At 50.1% G+C, this 18,760-nt stretch overlaps 1 long non-coding RNA gene and 1 pseudogene across 1 annotated transcript; one reads left to right on the top strand and one right to left on the bottom strand.

The window, feature by feature from the left end:
• The first annotated feature begins 596 nt into the window (after positions 1 to 596).
• On the top strand, positions 597 to 2,289 carry LOC144334505 (uncharacterized). Its single transcript, XR_013404463.1, has 2 exons — positions 597 to 1,177; positions 1,606 to 2,289. It is a non-coding gene; the product is annotated as an uncharacterized LOC144334505 (long non-coding RNA).
• Positions 2,290 to 11,239: 8,950 nt separating this feature from the next.
• LOC144334567 (uncharacterized) lies at positions 11,240 to 12,207 on the bottom strand (annotated as a pseudogene).
• Between the last annotated feature and the right edge of the window lie 6,553 nt (positions 12,208 to 18,760).

Below are 18,760 nucleotides of genomic sequence, written 5' to 3'. Positions count from 1 at the left end.
AAATTAGTTAGACATGGTGGCACACACCTGTAATCCCAGCTACTCAGGAGGCTGAGGCAGGAGAATCGCTTGAACTTGGGAGGCAGAGGTTGCAGTGAGCTGAGATTATGCTGCTGCACTCCAGCCTGGACAACAGAGTGAAACTCAGTCTCAAAAAAAAAAAAAAAAAAAAGGCATTTCACTGCATGTAAATTTTACCTCAATACAAAATTAAAAGTAATCTTTTGGAAAATAAAAGTGCATTAGAGAGGGTGGCTAGTCAAAATTTTTGTAGCCTTCAAGGAGAGTAAATTTGAAGCATATCTGTCGATTTGTGGAATTTTTACAAAGACTTAATGGAGGAAAACTCGAAAGCATTAGGAAGGGTCTTGTTCCTCTGTTCCCTCTGTGAGCCCAGCTTCCCTGAAGGGAACGTGGGTCTAATCTGTGTCATTAGGAGTGAGCTGATTACAGGAGGAAGAGGTAAGAAAGACAAAGGAGAACCAGGGCCACACTAAAATCCATGCTCTTCGACACTTTGTTTTACAAATTTGACAAAATATTTATACTGGAAGTTTTTAAGTGATGGAACCTATAGACAGCCTTTTCTTTCAGCTTATTTTTTTAATTTTATTTTTATTTTATTTTATTTTATTTTTTACAAAATGACCACCGTTGACATAAACACCAATGCCAGGGGGTGGAGGGTCTGCATCAGTGAGGAGAGCTCTGAGCGCCAAGGACAATGGTCCACCCACCAGCCAAGCCACCACTGCCTCCCAGACTCCTAGGACACCCGCTGGAGAGGGAGCCCAGTGTCTTCTAACAAAGGGAAACGCCTATGAGGAAGAGGCCAAATTTAGAAACCAAGGAAAGTAGAGCTTGGCTTGAGCTGATGGCGGCTCATAGGACGGTGAAGAGATTAAAAATAACACTTGTGCATGTGAAACAGCAGAAACAACAACAGTATTCATGTGATCAGTATAAACACCTGGGCAGGAATATAAAGAGCCGGGGCTCAGGGAGCTCCACACCTGCACCTGCCACCTGCTTCTCACCTGCTCCTCTACCTGCTCCACCCTCAATCCACCAGAACCATGGGCTGCTGTGGCTGCTCCGGAGGCTGTGGCTCTGGCTGTGGGGGCTGTGGCTCCGGCTGTGGGGGTTGTGGCTCCAGCTGCGGGGGCTGTGGTTCCAGGTGCTGTGTGCCCGTCTGCTGCTGCAAGCCCGTGTGTTGCTGTGTGCCAGCCTGTTCCTGCTCCAGTTGTGGCTCCTGTGGGGGCTCCAAGGGGGGCTGTGGCTCTTGTGGGAGCTGCAAAGGGGGCTGTGGCTCCTGTGGGGGCTCCAAGGGGGGCTGTGGCTCCTGTGGGGGCTCCAAGGGGGGCTGTACCTCCTGTGGGGGCTCCAAGGGGAGCTGTGGCTCCAGCTGTGGGGGCTGTGGCCCCAGCCGCTGTGTGCCCTTCTGCTGCTGCTCTAGCTGTGGCTCTTGTGGGGGCTCCAAGGGGGGCTGTGGCTCTTGTGGGGGCTCCAAGGGGGGCTGTGGTTCCTGTGGGGGCTCCAAGGGGGGCTGTGGCTCTTGTGGCTGCTCCCAGTGCAGTTGCTGTAAGCCCTGCTGCTCCTCCTCAGGCTGTGGGTCATCCTGCTGCCAGTCCAGCTGCTGCAAACCCTGCTGTTCCCAGTCCAGCTGCTGTGTCCCCGTGTGCTACCAGTGCAAGATCTGAGGCTCTGCCCACAAACCTCAGCTGGTCCTACAGATCTGGGCCTCCAGGAATGACTGCAGCTGTGGCCTGAATTCCTGAAGCATGTCTCTGAGCCTGTCCTCCTCTGGACTAAGGCAGCCTAGTGTTCAGGGCTCAGTACTCAGCCACTCAGCCTCTGAGGTCATGAGGGCTTCTGGCGTGCTGGGTCCTGCCCATCAATTCTCCCGGAATCCCCTTTTCCTTTCCTGACCTCACCACTTCAACCTTCTCAGGGCGTCAAGATCCCACATCCCTGGGCCCCTCCTGTGAGCCTGCTGGAAACACGCTGAAACTGGAATCCTCTGACCTGCTGCCACCTCTCCCGGGTCCCTGCAACCTCCTGTCTCCTCCACCCTTCGTCTTCATCCTGCCTGAGCTGCCAGAGCTCCGATTGCTTTTGGAGTTGATCTGGAGGACTCAGAATTATTAGAGATCCCAGGATCCTCTCCTGAGGAGGAGGGGTGCCCAGTCTCCTCTTCTACCTCCGACCTGGCCTGGTTTCTTTGCCCCAGGGCTTCGCCTTTAAGTACCTGGGCTGGATCTTCTAAATAAATACGATCCGTACCTCTCACGAGTTTCCGTTGTGATTCTTTTGTTTCAGCCTCTGTGTGATTAGAGAAATATACAATTTTCACTGAGTTGCACTCCCAGGCATTTGGGAACCCCCTGTTCCCTGCTATGTGAGTTTGCTAGGGCTGCCCCACAAACCATGTGGCTTGAGCAACAGAAGTGGATTGTCTCACAGTCCGAAGGCCAGAATCTGCCATCGAGGTGCCGCAGTGCCGGGTCCTCCTGAGGCCTCTCTCCATGGCTTACAGATGCTGCCATCCCTGTACCCTCACGTGCTCGTCCCTCTGTGTGTGTCTGCATCCTTATCTCTTTGTATAAGGACACAGATTAGATTAGGGCCCACCCTAATCCATGAGGTCCATGTTTTAACTAATCACCCTGTAAAGAGCTATCTCCAAATAAGGTCCCATTCTGAGATACCACAGTGAGGACTCCAACGTATGAACCAGGGGGCATAATTCAGCCATGGCATCCACTTGGGTGGGGGCCTCACCATCTTTCCTGTCTTCCAGAACACAGAATTGGGAGGCCCCTTGGGCTTCTTTCTCCCACAAGTCACCAAATCCCACAGCATCTCCTGGAAGACATCCTACAGACATCTCCTTCCTGCCTCCTTGTGACACTTCCCTATGCAGACCTCTGCTTCAGGCACCCACCTGTCCCTTCCCTGCTGCCTCTGTCAGCTCTGGCTGCCAGAATGAAACCCACAGAGTAAGCCTGGAGGACTGAACCACAGACACCATTTCTCCCAGTTCCGGAGGCTGGAGGGCCCCGGCCAAAGTCCAGCAGGTTTGACTCGTGGGGAGGGAAGGCAGGAGCCGGCGGAGGAGGAGGTGGGCTGCAAGGCTGGAGCCCCCAGACCCAGGCATCTGTAACAGCAGAGCACTGGAGGCTGCTTGGGAAGCCAGTGTCTTATAGGATGGCAGACAATGAGTGCCTGACGAAACTGTGACAAGAAAGTGAAAACTCAACAACACAGAAGTTTTAGAAATTGCTTCTGAGTTTCTGTTTTAGTAAGTAATGTTGACTTAATTAACAAGTCAACATTAATTCACAACCCTGGAACTTCTAAAAGGACATGGTGAAACCCCATCTCTGCTAAAAATACAAAAATGAGCCAGGCATGGTGGTGGGCGCCTGTATCCCAGCTACTCAGGAGGCTGAGGAAAGAGAATTGCTTGAACCTGGGAGACAGAGGCTGCAGTGAGCATAGATTGCACCACTGCACTCCAACTTGGGCAACAGAATGAGATTCTGTCTCTAAATAAATAAATAAATAAAACTTAAAGTGCTGTATTTAAAACATGTATATTTTTAAGTCAATGAGCTGTTCAAAAAATAAATAATCCTCAGAACCAACAAGCAAGAGAGAGATGAACCCACAGAAGAAGGTGAAAGACAAAAATGGCCTCCACCCCTTGCCTGGACCAGAAAGAGGCCCTCTCTGTTTTCTTCCACCTGTGGTGTCGCTTCTGTTGTCAGTATGAATCTGAGAAAAACGTAGTTTCTCTACACTCACACACAGACCACTCTCATTCCTGATGTGCGAGTTTTCCCCACACCACTCAATTGTCTGCTTCTTTCCACACCAACTGATTCTCTGATACTGTCCTGCGATTCACTCCCATCCTGAAACAGAGTTCATTTCAGATCCCACAGGCAAAGGGCTGAGTCCCACAAGACTGTCCTCATTTGAGATGTTGACATGGTTTGGCTGTGTCCCCACCCAAATCTCATCTTGAACAGTAGCTCCCACAATTCCCCCGTGTTGTGGGAGGGACCCAGTGGGAGGTAATTGAATCATGGGGGTGGATGTTTCCTGTGCTGTTCTTGTGATAGTGAATAAGTCTCATGAGATCTGATGGTTTTATGAAGGGGAGTTTCCCTGCACAAGTTCTATTCTCTTGTCTGCCGCCATGTGAGATGTGCCTTTCACCTTCCACCATGATTGCGAGGCCTCCCCAGTAGAACTGTGAGTCCATTAAACCTCTTCATTTTGTAAATTGCCCAGTCTCAGGTATGTCTTTATCGGCAGTGTGAAAACAGATTAACACAGATGCCAATCACTAGTCCAGGTCTCTGGAGCTTCTAACCAACGGGCTATAAATCAGGGTTCACACTGATACCTAAAATGAGTGGCTGAGGCAAAGCTCTCTATCCACCAGGGTTTACTAAGTCTGCTTTAAGGCGCACCTGGGAAAAATGCAAGACGCAGGCACACCTGTGGCTGTTTTCCCAAAGAGGTTTTTGGGAAGTTTGGTATTTATACATTTCCTTAAAGGGAAGCAGGCAGGTAGGAAGAGGCAGGTAAGCGTTAGGCCAATGGTTGCATTCCTGTGAGACTTTAGTTAGTGCCCAGTAAGTCTGCATTTTACATGAGGTAAGGTGGGCGTTTGAGGAGAAAGGGGACTAAAGGAAGAGCCAGTTGTGCAGACCTCTCCGGGTAGGTGGAGGAGGGACTGGTGTCATCTTGTTTTTGTTCTGCTCCTGGGAAGATAAACTCATAATCTATACGATCGGTGTGGAATGGAAGACTTTCGTTCTGGGAGATGGACTTGGATTGCAGGCCTGAAGTCACAACGGGCACGTCCTTGTTGATGGCAGGACACACGTCTTGAGAGGTTTTGCAAACAGCACGGCGCATATTTATGAGTGATTTGCGGGGGCAGTGTCCTGAACGCCTGAGGCCTTTGCCGTTTCCTGGGCCTGGAGAGCGAAACACACAGGCTGTGGAGGAACAGGGCTGCTTTTGCGAGAGGGCGGTGCCACTCAGCCTCCGGGCTTAACTTTCCCTTTGGCCTAAGGAGCTTGGGGGTCCTGAGATTTTTATTTTCCTTTACTCAACACCACCCTCCCTGGGTTTGATAATCTGCTAGAACAGCACCCAGAACTCAGAGAAACACTTGCTTATGTTTACTGGTTTATTATAGAGGATGAGATCAAGGACACAGGTGAACCCCCAGGTGAAGAGGCATCTAGGGTGAGGTCCAGGACGATCCTGAGTGTGGGAGCTTTGTCCCATGGAGCTGGGACAAAGTGGGACAAAGTCTTGCCCACTCTAGCCTGGGCAACACGGCCAGACCCTATCTCAAAAAAAAAAAATAATAATTACAAAATACTCATACTTATGAAAGGGAGTTCTTGGGCCTGATCAAGGAGGCTCAGCATCAGATTAATGGGAATTACAGAAGGATAAAAACTGGAAAATGAAAGAGAGGAGAGTATCAAAGAAATTATGTAAGAAAAAAAGCCCCAGTGGCAAAGGTTGCGAGCCTCCACACGAGAGGGGCTGCAGTGCAATCACTGAAAGTGAATGGAATGAGCCTCCGTCATGAGATATCTACACATCAGGAGTGAAGAGAGGGCCCCAAGCTTCCAGACAGAGAACACAGGCCCCACACGACAGGAGGCTGGGAAGAATTTCTGTTGGATTTCACAACAGCAGCGCTGGATGCTGGAACGGGACATGGTTTTCAGTCTCCCAGTTTAAGTCCCTGCAAAGACGGAAAGGATAGAGTAATGCATGCAAGAACTTGGCTGTACCTTTCCAGGCTCACTTAGGAAGCTACGTGGGGTGGGGTCCAAGGTGGGGGGTTTCTCTGTCAACTAAAGGCATAAACCAAGAAGGAAGAAGGCCCAGCCTCTAAGAAGGAGGGGGCTCAGCCCAGGAGAGGCGAGGACCGAGACCTGGGTTGACAGCTCTGTGTGGTCCAATCAGATCCGCCCAGTTTGGATCAGGAGGACAGGGGCTCTGGAAAAAAGAGGTCCCAAGAAAACAGGCTGTTCAGGGACAGATTTGTCACCCAGGAGCTCCTGAAGAAGCAGATTGGCTAAACCTCCCCTCCACGCCACCTCTCACCTGAGCCCTGTGATCACTGTGCATAGGGCCAGACAGAAGTCTTAGTGCCTGGAGTCTCTCCTGGCAGAGATGAGACAGTGAAACCCTGGGAGAATCAAGGCTCATGGAGAACAAATGATAAAAGTGAAAAAACAAAGCCAACCTAGGCTTCCGAAGAAGGTGGCTGAGTCAGAAGGAACTGTCACCCGCATGGGCAGCGTGGCTCCACAGAGAACAATGTTCACATAAACATTCCAACAATGGAAAGAGTGGTTTCACAAAACACACACAGGGAGCGTATTTGGAGGACACGAAAGACAGGTGCAGGAGACGTGAGTCCTCGTACATCACAACAGAAAGTAAACACCTACGCTCTCAAAATGGTACACCAAGAGCCGGTGGGACCAGCACCTACGGAGAGCCCGGCCAGTAACAGCAGAAGGTGCATTGTTACACACATGCCCATCCCCTACATGAGGCTGGGCTGAGCAAGGCGAAGCTATTAAAAGCCTCTTGGCATTATTTGACTTTTTAAATATACACACAAAACATTTGGTGAAATTTGTTTAAATGATATGCGAATAAAGTGTTGAGAGACTGAATGTATCAACCGACAGTTCCCGATGCAGGTGGCACCACTGACCCCCTGCCAGAGCCAGCTCCGCGTAAACAGCCTCCAAGCGTTCCTGTTCGGGTAGCCTTCATTCATTTCCACATTGTGAACTGATCATGCTACAAGGAACACATTGAATGACACATACGTGTTCCCAGGCACACAGGCGTCATCATCAGCAAACCGGTGTTCTCTAAGATGGAAGAACAAGAGGTGCAGGTCTAGAGCTCGGAAGGAACACGCAGAAACCAGAAGCAGCGGGGGCTGGCGCTGGGACCCTCACAGCCCTTTCCTCTGTGCCAGCACAGCGGCCGCCTATCCAGGGAGTGAGCGGCGTGTTCGATCCTGGAAGCAGGCAGCAGAGTTCTGGGGCCCAGAAGTGAACTTTCCGTCTTCCGAGAGTGAAAGAAGGGAGAAGCGCTGTTCCTTATGCACTCTCTTGGGGTTCCCACTCCAGTTTCAGCCTGAGCCCCCCTCGCCCTTCAGAACTCCCCTCACCCTACACCTTGCTCAGGCCCAAGACCGTGCCCTCAGGGCTCCCTGCTGGACAGAGCTGGGTCCTCCTGAGCAGGAGCTGGCTTCCTCTTGCCAGACTCCCACTTCCTACACTTCCTCCTCCCCCAGTGCTTCCAAGCCAGGATGCACCTGGAACCAGGCCACAGAGGCCCTGAGACAGCCCCAAGGGCCTCACTCGGAGAGGTCCTGCCCTCCCTGCCCCAGGCCGCTCTGGCCCCTCACTCAGGCACTTCCATTCTCTGTCCTCTCAAGACCTCGCTGGGCCTGAGGCCCACTAGCAAACACCTCTCCCAAAAGCCTGTGCTTTCTGCAGCCCTACCCCACAGGCCCTGTCTGGCCAATGTCTGATCACCATCACCTGGAGATCTGCCCTGTGCAGAACCAGTAATGCCCCGGGACCCTCGAGGGCCAGGCTCCCACTGCCCGGCTGACTTCATCTCAGCGCCGATCCACAAGAGGGGACCTGGGGCCCTGGAAGGATAGATCGTGGCTTCGCACCCACTTCCAGGCTCCTGTCCGGCCCACAGCCCTGCAAGAGGCAGCCCCAAGTGTCCCCTGACTCCACCTCCAGGCCACGCCATCTGATGGCACCAGAGTCTGACCCTGCCCAGCTAGGAGGCGGTTGTCAGGCAGGAGAGGCCAGGATTGAAAACCACAGTTGAATGGTTAGAAGCGCATTGTTTTCTTCACTACAACATCTTGAGCTTCCTGGCTGTCAGGGCAAAGGGGCTAACACACTGGCTGCAAAATGTTCACTGTGTGAGAGAGACCAGAGCACTCTGGGAGCTGCTGGCAGGAAGACCTTCAGTGTGGCTCAAGATTCTGGATGAACCTAGGGTGACTGTTTCATATGTGAAACTGACAACATCCCCGTGCTGATGGCAGCTGCTGACCCAAACCTCCCGGTCTCCGCTGACTCATGCAGACACCTGCACGGCTCCTGCCTAGACACCGGAGTGGCTGCCCTGGGTGTGGGTAGGGCACAGCCTGCAGGCCGCGCTGCCTGTCCTTGAAAAGTGGGTGTTCCCACCTCTCAGGACTGTGGAAGTGTGAGGGGTGAGGGATCCTGGCATGTGCTGCCTGCCTCAGTCTGCAGCAGCTGTCACCGCTGGATGTCACGGCAGTCCTCACAGGGAGGCAGCTACCCTGGCTGAGAGCGTGAACCAGATGCAGAGACCACGGGCAATCTCCACAAACGCTCTCTGTGGCCTGTGCGGCAGCCGGGATGCCATCTCCAGGCCAGCTAAGCCCGCACTTCCCGAGTTATCCAAGTCAGGATGAAAGCTCTCCTCTGAGAAGGCTCCAGTGGGGAAAAGCGAACAGGCTGGTCCTCTTGGATTCTGGGTCCAGGGTTGGTCTATCCGGGGGCAGCGTTGTGGGATGGAGATTGCCGTGGCATTGGCCATGCCCCTGAGATGGAATTCCCGATGATGGGATCCTGCCAGGCCATGAGCTGATGCTTCAGAGCAATTAAGTGCAAGTTGGTGTCTGTGTGAACATGAACTTCAAAGGCCAGGATTGGGGACGATGAACAGGAGGGGAGGAGGCAGATGCCTTGTGGCGCCACCTACAGCTCGTCTGGGGACCTCCTACACTTGTGCACTTGTGGTGCATGAAATCAACCCCATGGAGGCATTTCTGCCTGGAGATCGTCCACCCAGAACCCAAGTGAATGGGAGTGGAGAGCAGGCCCCATCACGCAGGCAACGTGACCTCACTGGGTGGACCTCTGTGGACACCCCAGGAAAGCCCCCACTTCTCACGTTCTTCTGAGGAAACCTGTTTGTTTTAGTTCTACAGGCGTGTTCTCAGGTCAGGAAGAGTCTTGCAATTTAGACAGCGCTGGGTGGCTGAGGCGGACCTGCCCCAGTGCCATCTTCACACACGAACACCTGCATCACCCACCTGGGCAGCTACAGCCCATGGGCCGGGTCCAGCCCCACCTGCTTTTGTTCCTAAAGTTTCTCTGAAGCGCAGCTGCGGGGGGCGGTTCTGCATCTGTGCCTGCCTTGGTCACTGGGGCAGAGTCAAGCAGTCGTCACAGTGACTGCATGGCCCAAAATATTAACCCCCAGCCTTGAACGGAAAGAGTTAGTCAGGGTGGGTGTGGCGCCTCACGCCTGTAATGGCAGCACTGTGGGAAGCCAAGGTGGGCAGATCCCATGAGGTCAGGAGTTTGAGACCAGCCTGGGCAACATGGTAAAATCCCATCTCTACTAAAAATACAAAAATTAGCCAGGCGTGGTGGCACACACCTGGAATCCCAGCCACTCAGAAGGCTGAGGTAGGAGAATCGCTTGAACCCAGGAGGCAGAGGTTGCAGTGAGCTGAGTTCTCACCATTGCACTCCAGCCTGGGTGGCAGAGTGAGGCTCTGTCTCAAACAAAAACAAACAAACAACAAAAACAAAAAACAAACAAAAACCGAGAAAGAGTTAGTCAGTTCCTGCCCTGAACAGTGGGGAAAGCACCGCCACTCACTGCTTTATCTCCACTCAGCTACGGCCCCACTTCCCCGCTGGGGGTTTATGGCCTCCTGCTGGACCATGATCTAGAAAACAAACTCCCTTTTGTTTCTGGGCTCCCAGAGGCCCAGCATGGACCCTTATGCTGGCATCAGGACCATCAATGTGAGAGAAGCTGAGGGACCTGTCCCCTGAGGCCTCCCTTTTGGAAATAGGGGCTCTCGTGGGACCGGAGCAGGATTGCGGGCAGGAGGAGAGGTTGTGGTGCCGAGGGAGTGTGGAGCCTGCACTGTAACTAGCCTCTCCCCGCAGAGCTTGCACAGAACATCGTCTGACTGTCACAGACCGTGGGGTACCAGCAGACCCACAAAATCCCCAAAGTTTCTAACCCCTAGCAAGTGCCTGCCCCCTCTCGCCCAACACCCCCAAGGGGCAGTGGCTTCTGCAGGGAGGCCAGTTGGGACCCAAAGCTCTGTTCACAAGGGACCCACCTTGTCGTACAGGGACGGGCACCCAGGGTGACTCCAGGGCGTCTTGTGTTTGGCTGACTGATGCCCTCCTGGCCCCCAAATCCAGGCTCCTGGGTCCTGTGGATGTGAGGGGCCTTGGCAAACGTGATTGTGTCTAGGATCCTGAGATGGGAAGGATATCCTAGACTCCAGGATGGGCCCTGAGTGTGACCTCAGTGTCCTGGTAAGAGGGAAGCCGGAGGAACCTGACTGCAGGAGAAGAGAGGCCTGGAGCACAGGGGACGGCCCTGTGGCTGGGGAGGCAGAAGCTGGGCCATGCGTCCACAGCTAAGGAACAGCCAGAGGACACCCGGAGCCCGGAAGCTGGAAGAGGCAGGAAGGAGCCTCCCGAGAGCCTTTGGCGGGAGCACAGCCTGCAGACACCCAGGTGTGGGTCCTCCGTAATTGTGAGAGAACAAATTCCTGTTGTCTGAGCCCCCAGTTTGTGGTCATTTGTCACTGGAGCTCCTGGACAAGGACACAGGCTTCACCCCTGCCTCTGGCTCCCTCTTTTTCTGACATCCTGTGAAGGTCTCTCTCAACAGTGTGGGAAAAGTAACCCAGCCAGCTCTGCCTTTCTGATCAGGTGTGTCGGGCCCCTCCCAGCCCCATCACCCTGCACATGTGTGGCCTCGGGTTTGATGCAGCCTCAGGCGTGAGGCCCTGAAAGCAGCTGCTGGCAGCTGCCCAGTTGGGGAGCCCCCCAGGAGGGAGGAGTTGATCCCAGCCTCCTGCCCTAAGAGCTGTGAAAGCTATGAGGTCCTGCGTGCCCCTCCTGGCCAAGCTCTCCGGGTCTCTTGGTGGCTGTTCAGAGGCATTCCCCTGATGGCCAGGAGTCATGTGGGGACAACCACTGGGGAAGGGGATGTGCGGCAGGTCCAGCGGGCACCTGGGGGCCCTAGTCAGTCCCTTCCATGATACATGGGTGTGGCATGCGCCAGTCAGATTAGAGATGCAGAGCCGGAATTAAAACTGCAAAACACGGCAAACAGAACGTGATTGTTTCTAGTTTCAAGAAAGCAAACAAAATCTCCCTGGGGAAATGGCACAAACAGGAACCAGGAAGTGACCATGTGCCCAGCTTCACACCTCACCCTGGGCAGGGATATAAAGGGCCCAGGCTCAGGGGCCTCCACATCTGCACCTGCCTCTCACCTGCTCCTCTACCTGCTCCATTCTCAGCACACCAGAACCATGGGCTGCTGTGGCTGCTCTGGAGGCTGTGGCTCCGGCTGTGGGGGCTGTGGCTCCAGCTGCTGTGTGCCCGTCTGCTGCTGCAAGCCTGTGTGCTGCTGTGTCCCAGCCTGTTCCTGCTCCAGCTGTGGCTCCTGTGGGGGCTCCAAGGGGGGCTGTGGCTCCTGTGGGGGGTCCAAGGGGGGCTGTGGCTCCTGTGGGGGGTCCAAGGGGGGCTGTGGCTCCTGTGGGGGCTCCAAGGGGGGCTGTACCTCCTGTGGGGGGTCCAAGGGGGGCTGTGGCTCCAGCTGTGGGGGCTGTGGCTCCGGCTGTGGGGGCTGTGGCTCCAGCTGCTGTGTGCCCGTCTGCTGCTGCAAGCCCGTGTGCTGCTGTGTGCCAGCCTGTTCCTGCTCCAGCTGTGGCTCTTGTGGGGGATCCAAGGGGGGCTGTGGCTCCTGTAGCTGCTGCCAGTCCAGTTGCTGTAAGCCCTGCTGCTGTTCTTCAGGCTGTGGGTCATCCTGCTGCCAGTCCAGCTGCTGCAAGCCCTGCTGCTCCCAGTCCAGCTGCTGCATCCCTGTGTGCTGCCAGTGTAAGATTTGATGCTTGGCCCCAGGTGTCAGGTGAAGGCCGTCCTGTATCCCAGACCTGTGATGCAGTTTTTAGCTGTGTCTCTCTGAAATATGACAGTCCCTGGAATCAGAAACAGAGCTCCGCTGGTCATGCCACGTCTTTGCCTTGAAAATCCACTCACCCTGTGCTCCACATCATCACCCCACTGGGAATCCTGGGGTGAGCCGTTTCCTCTGCTGCCCATCACAAAGCTCACTCCACTTGCTGGGGCCAAACCGCCCTGCCCTTCCCTTCTTCCTTGGAGATCTTCCCTCCCCTGCCCTCCACCCTGGCCAGTGCTGGAGCTCAGGGAGGCCCAGGAGGCGGCAGACACTCGGCCATGCCCAGATCTGTGGCATCTCCTGTGGACCTCACCCTCCCACTGAAAAGCTCTTTGTTATTCATTATCTGCTAAAGTCCAGCTGGACGCGTAGTCCTCTAAATAAACACCGCCCCTCTTCACCAGTCTGCGTCTCCTTGAGTTCTTTCTGTGCCATGTCTTTCTACAGAGCCCAGCTTCTTTCTAAGCATGGGCCCCTTTTGTGTCAGCAGTGGGTGTTGGGCCCTCCTAGATAGAGTTGGGATCTGGAATTGCCACAGTTCCCCAAGGGTCTGTGTGTACCCCAGTACCCACCGGGGTGAGAGGTTTCTTGTGAGAAAGATCTGGGACCACCTGGGATGTCTGCTCTTCTCCAGGGAGGTCCCAGGACCCTGAGAAGGTTTTCTCTGCAGGGGATGCTCTGTGTGATCAGCATGGGGCTGGAGTGGTCCCCCCAGGAGCACTTTGTCCTCTCGAACCAGCTGCCCCAGGGGAGACCGGGGCTTGCGTGAACCAAAGGCTCAGTTCAGGATGGTGCCTCAAACTCAGTCCCACCTGGTAGCTCAGGCAGCAATGCTGTGAGACACCAGTAACAGACCCATGCCTCAGGGTGACCTGGCGGGGTCTGGCAATGGGCTGGAGTACACCCTGTGATGGTGACCCCATGCCACCCCGACCAGGCTGCGGTGCCCAGCTGTTCTGCCCAACAGTCACCGCGGTGTTGCTGGTAAGGTATTTTGTTAATGAGAGTAACATTCAATTTCAGTAAAGCACTTTGCTCTCCATGATGTACAGGACCTCATCCAAGCATCTGACAACCGGGTAGCTGCAGAAAGCAGCACGAGTTCCATGGAATAGGATCCCACGGCCACAAAGTGAGGGGCTTAAAGCTATACAGATAGAGTCTTTCACTGTTCTGAAGGCCAGAAGTCAGAAATGCGGGTGTCGGGAGGGCTGCACTCTCTCCAGAGGCTCCAGGGCAGGGCCCTCCTGTCTTTTCCGGCTTCTGGGGGCTCCAGGTGTCCTGGGGCATGTGACCTATAAACCAAAGAGTATATAGGACAGGGCTCTGTCAATTTAGAAAGCTTATTTTGCCAGGGTTAAGGATGCACCCATGACACAGCCTCAGGAGGTCCTCATGATATATGCCCAAGGTGGTTGGGACATAGCTTTGCTTTCATGCATTTTAGGGAGACATGAGGCATCAATCAATACATGTAAGATGTGCACTGGTTTGGCTTGGAAAGGTGGGACAAGTCGGGTGGGGAGGGGGCTTCCAGGCCACAGGTAGATAAGAGACAAACTTGCATTCTTTTGAGTTTCTGATTAGCCTTTCCCTGAATACACAGTTTACAGGAATAGTCACTCATGCCTTAGTCTGACTTAGTGAAACAATAGGGCAAAAGAAGCCATCGGATATGCATTTGTCTCACGGGAGCCAAGGGAGGACTTTGACTTCTGCCTGTCCTTTGTCCACAGGGAGTTTCTTTGTGGGCAAATAGTGAGGGAGAGATGTAGCTTTTTCATATTTGCAGTGATCTTATTTAGGAGTAGAATGGGAGGCGGGTTTGTCCTATGTGGTTCCCAGCTTGATGTTTCCCTTTGGCTTTGTGATTTGGGGGAGTTTTTTGTTTTTGTTTTTGTTTTTGTTTTCCACATTCTGCATTGCTCCAACCTGTGCCGGCACCATCATAGCCTCCTCTCCACATGTGTCTGCGTCTCGCTTCTTGTCCTGTAAGTCCTGTGACAGCATCAGTCATGTGGAACCAGGACCCATACCAATGACCTTATTATAACATGACATGCACGAAGTTCCTGTTTCCATGTAAGATCACACTCACAGGTCCTGGGCATTAGGACTTCAATGTATACTCCGTATATACTTATATTAAAGTAGATACTTCAACATATTCATCCCACAACACACAACGTCTACCTTGCAAAAAGTCACCCGGTGCATTCTGTGCCATGCAGAAGTTTCTTGGGTTATACTGTAAGCTCATGTTAACACAACTGTTAGCCTTCCCAAACCACAGAGAACAGGTTATAAACTGTGCTGGAGGGTTGGGGGAGCAGGGGATGCGGCAGGGTGACCCCACTAGCCCTGGCTGCCTAGCAATCCCTCATCCCTCCTCAGATATCCCAATTTAAGACTATTTAACTGACAACTGCCTAGGGATATCAAGAATTGATACAACCTATTGAAGCAGGTTATCAAGAATTTGAAAATCTAAGATGGGAACAAAAAGGAGAGTTATGACTCTATAAGACGTAGTCCTATTGGCATGACTAATACATATATGTATTTATGTGTTGTGTACACGATGTTGTACTACTGAGATATATAAAAGCCGGGTGCAGTGGCTCACACCTGTAATCCCAGCACTTAGGGAGGCTGAGGCAGGTGGATCACAAGATCACGAGTTCAAGACCAGCCTGCCCAAGATGGTGAAACCCCGTCTCTACTAAAAATACAAAAATTAGCCAGGCACGGTGATGCATGCCTGTAATCCCAGCTACTTGGGAGGCTGAGGCAGGAGAATCACTTGAACCCAGGGGGCAGAGGTTGGAGTGAGCTGAGATCATGCCACTACACTCTAGCCTGGGTGACAGAGCAAGACTCCATCTCAAATATATATATATAAGAGCTCTAACTAATTGGCTTAAGAAAATAAAAGGGCTTGAATCTAATATTTTATCAGGAAAAAAAGACTAGTCAAAAGCTTTTTCAAGTTTTATGTAACTTAAGTAAAATCTTTAATAAATAAGTTGTCTTTAAAATTATTGGTAAAGTAATATTAGAAATGTTTTAAGAATTTCCAGCATACATTTTTGTTTACATTTATTAGTCAAGCAATTTCAAACTTATCCCTGCCAAATACTATAAGGTGTCAAAATTTGGCATAGGGATCACAAAACTATAAACCCAGCCCCAAACAGAATAATCTTTGCTTGTGTAATTTTAAAAAATAAGACATTAATATTTGTTTAACGAACATAATTACATCTTGAATTGTTTAGTAAAATTTCCATAACTTCTAATCTTGTGGCTTTAGACAGTCTAGTCCATGAGCAGTAAGGCAGTTGTTTGGGGAAAGGACCATCTTCTTTGTTTCAAAGATGAACTATCAACTACATTCCTCCAAAAGTGCAGGAATGAACAAGGACAGCTTGGAGGTTAGAAGCAAGATGAAGTCAATTAGGACATATCTTTTTTGATATCTCAGTTAGAATTTTGCAAAGACAAGTTTCATAACTTTAAATGATGACTATTATAGTTTTCGGAAATAACCTAGGTAAACAAAATGAAATAATTGGGTAAATGTAATGTGATAAATACTTGTAGACAAAGTTGTCATACTTTAGAATCTAAAGTTATATTAGATTCAATAATAGATATTGCTCATTTGGATATTTTCCAGTAAAAAATATATTGTAGGAAAACATCCTTTCTTTTAAAAAGTGTCCTTTTTAAAAAAGTGAACAATTTTTGTCTAATTCAAAGTTTTCTGAAGGTTATGTATAAAACAAGATGAAAGGAACCAGGAAATAAGAGAGATATAAGTAAAGTTATAGAAATAAAGAGGTAGTTTTTGGTAAGAAAGCCTAAAGAGAAGTAATTTTATATGAGAAATAATCTTGTATGGCAAATGTAGTCCTACAATAAAATGTCTGGTTGTTCAAGAAAGAGGGATGTTCAGAACAAACCAGAAAGTCCAAGCATGTCATGAACATTCTGTGTAAGCTACAATAAGAGGATTTACTTAAAAAAACTTTTTATATGATCAGGTTGTCTATAATTAAAGGAAAAGCATAATGGTCTTTCTAGAGATTGGGTCTGATGTAAAAAAAAACACACACTAAAAAATTGGTTAGAACAATAAAATTTTCTTAAGGGATTGATTAATTCTTAATAAATTATAAGAGATTTTAATTTTTTAACTGAAAGCTGAACTTTTATTGCATCTCACTGTTTTCAGTTTTCTCTTTCCTTTTAAAAGGCACGAAATAGTAATACTTGCATTCAACTCATTTTCAGCTCATTTAAGTTTTTTCCCTCAAGTTTTGTTTGTTGTGGCCTGATGCTAACAAAGTTTTCTTTTCTTTTCTTTTCTTTTTTTTTTTCCTGAGATGAAGTTTCACTCTTGTTGCCCAAGCTGGAGTGCAATAGCATAATCTGTTCTGACTGCAACCTCTGCCTCCCAGTTTCAAGTGATTTTCCTGTCTCAGCCTCCCAAGTAGCTGGGATTACAGGCACCCACCACCAAGCCCAGATAATTTTTGTACTTTTAGGAGAGATGGGGTTTCACCACGTTGGCCAGGTTGGTCTCAAACTCCTGACCTCAGATGATCCACTCACCTTGGCCTCCCACATTGCCAGGATTACAGGCATGAGCTACCGTGCCTGGCCAACAATGTTTTCTTAAAGGTCTAAAGGAGGCTGGGCACAGTGGCTCACACCTGTAATCCCAGCACTTTGGAAGGCCAAGGCAGGCAGATCACCTGAGGTCAGGGGTTCAAGACCAGCCTGATCAACATGGAGAAACCCTGTCTCTACTAAAAACACAAAATTAGCCTGGCATGGTGGCACATGCCTATAATCCCAGCTACTTGGGAGGCTGAGACAGGAGAATCTCTTGACCCTGGGAGGCGGAGATTGCGGTGAGCCGAGATCACGCCATTGCACTCCAGTCTGGGCAACAAGAGTGAAGCTCAGTCTCAAAAAAAAAAAAAAAAAAAGATCTAAAGGAAATATTTTTTTCCAAAGTATTATTCTGTGTACTACAGAAGGTCTTTCCTTTTGTCTTTGGTAACTGGTCTAACATATTTTTACATTTTATCAAAATAATTTCTATGCCATTATTACTACATTTTGGTTTGCTTACAAAAAAACTGAGATTAAATTTTTTAAAAAAATTTAAGGTTATTACATACATATATCTTTCTGTATGTGCTTTTAAAATCCTAGTGACGTTGAGTTACAGGGCTTTGACTCCAGAGTCTAAAAAGGACACCAAGTTCTGCCAAATCTTTTTTTTTTTTTTTTTTTTTGAGACGGAGTCTGGCTCTGCCGCCCAGGCTGGAGTGCAGTGGCCGGATCTCAGCTCACTGAAAGCTCCGCCTCCCAGGTTTACGCCATTCTCCTGCCTCAGCCTCCCGTGTAGCTGGGACTACAGGCGCCCGCCACGTCGCCCGGCTAGTTTTTAGTAGAGACGGGGTTTCACCATGTTACCCAGGATGATCTTGATCTCCTGACCTTGTGATCCGCCCGTCTCGGCCTCCCAAAGTGCTGGGATTACAGGCTTGAGCCACCGCGCCCGGCCACAAGTTCTGCCAAATCTTAAAAAGTGACAGCAATTCAAGCCTCATTTTCAGGCCCTGCAGAAGATGCCAATCAAAATATACTGCACTCCTGAGACACAGGGTAAGAAATTAAAGCTGTTCAGCTCCTCAAGGCCCAGGGACTATCATGGAAGAGCTGGGCATGTGAGATTGCAAAGGCTGATTTTGAGAGAAAAAATAAGTTCAGTTTATCTATAAATTAACCACTAATGTCAAAGGCACACTGATGCAAGACCAGCATGTGGGCCCTGTGTCAGATTAACAAGGTTTTCTTGGCTGGGTGCAGTAGCTCGAGCCTGTAATTCCAGCACTTTGGGAGGCTGAGATGGGCGGATCACGAGGTCAGGAGATCGAGACCATCCTGGCTAACACGGTGAAACCCCGTCTCTACTAAAAAAGTACAAAAAACTAGCCGGGCGAGGTGGCGGGCACCTGTAGTCCCAGCTACTCAGGAGGCTGAGGCAGGAGAATGGCATAAACCCGGGAGGTAGAGCTTGCAGTGAGCTGAGATCCGGCCACTGCACTCCAGCCTGGGCAACAGAGCGAGACTCCATCTCAAAAAAAAAAACAAAAAACAAAAAAAACAAGGTTTTCTTGAAGCATTAACTGACTCCTTAATAAAGGTTATAAAGTCTTATGAAAGTTATATCTTATGGTCAAGATTAAAATTTTGTAGATTGTTTATAAAATTTTGGAAAACAAATTTAATTAGCTTCATGCTGTTTTTATTAGGGCTTATTGTTTGGAAAATTAATTCTGTTTTCTCAAAGAATGAAGGTTTTTACCTTTTTTTTTGAAATCCTTGAGTTATGACTTTGTTCAAATGAATGACTTATTTTACAATGACCTGTGATCTTATTTTGTGATATCAAGTGTTTTAAACCTCTGTTTGGTTTGACAAACTTCCCAAAATCAAATTATAAGTTATGTCTTTTTCTGACTTAATTAATCTGTTAAGATATTAGATTCCCTAAAGTCCAAAAATAACAAATTTGGCTTATTTGGTATCAAAATTATACAGGAGGCATTGTCATATATAAAATGGTGTTTGGTTTTTTTGGGGGGGCTGCATTTGTGTAAATATGTTA

The sequence above is a fragment of the Macaca mulatta genome, chromosome 14 (assembly GCF_049350105.2).
Source record: "Macaca mulatta isolate MMU2019108-1 chromosome 14, T2T-MMU8v2.0, whole genome shotgun sequence".
In the NCBI taxonomy this organism is placed as follows: Eukaryota; Metazoa; Chordata; class Mammalia; order Primates; family Cercopithecidae; genus Macaca; species Macaca mulatta.
The sequence above is the reverse complement of the archived record's forward strand: the minus strand, read 5'-3'. Positions and strand labels throughout refer to the sequence as shown.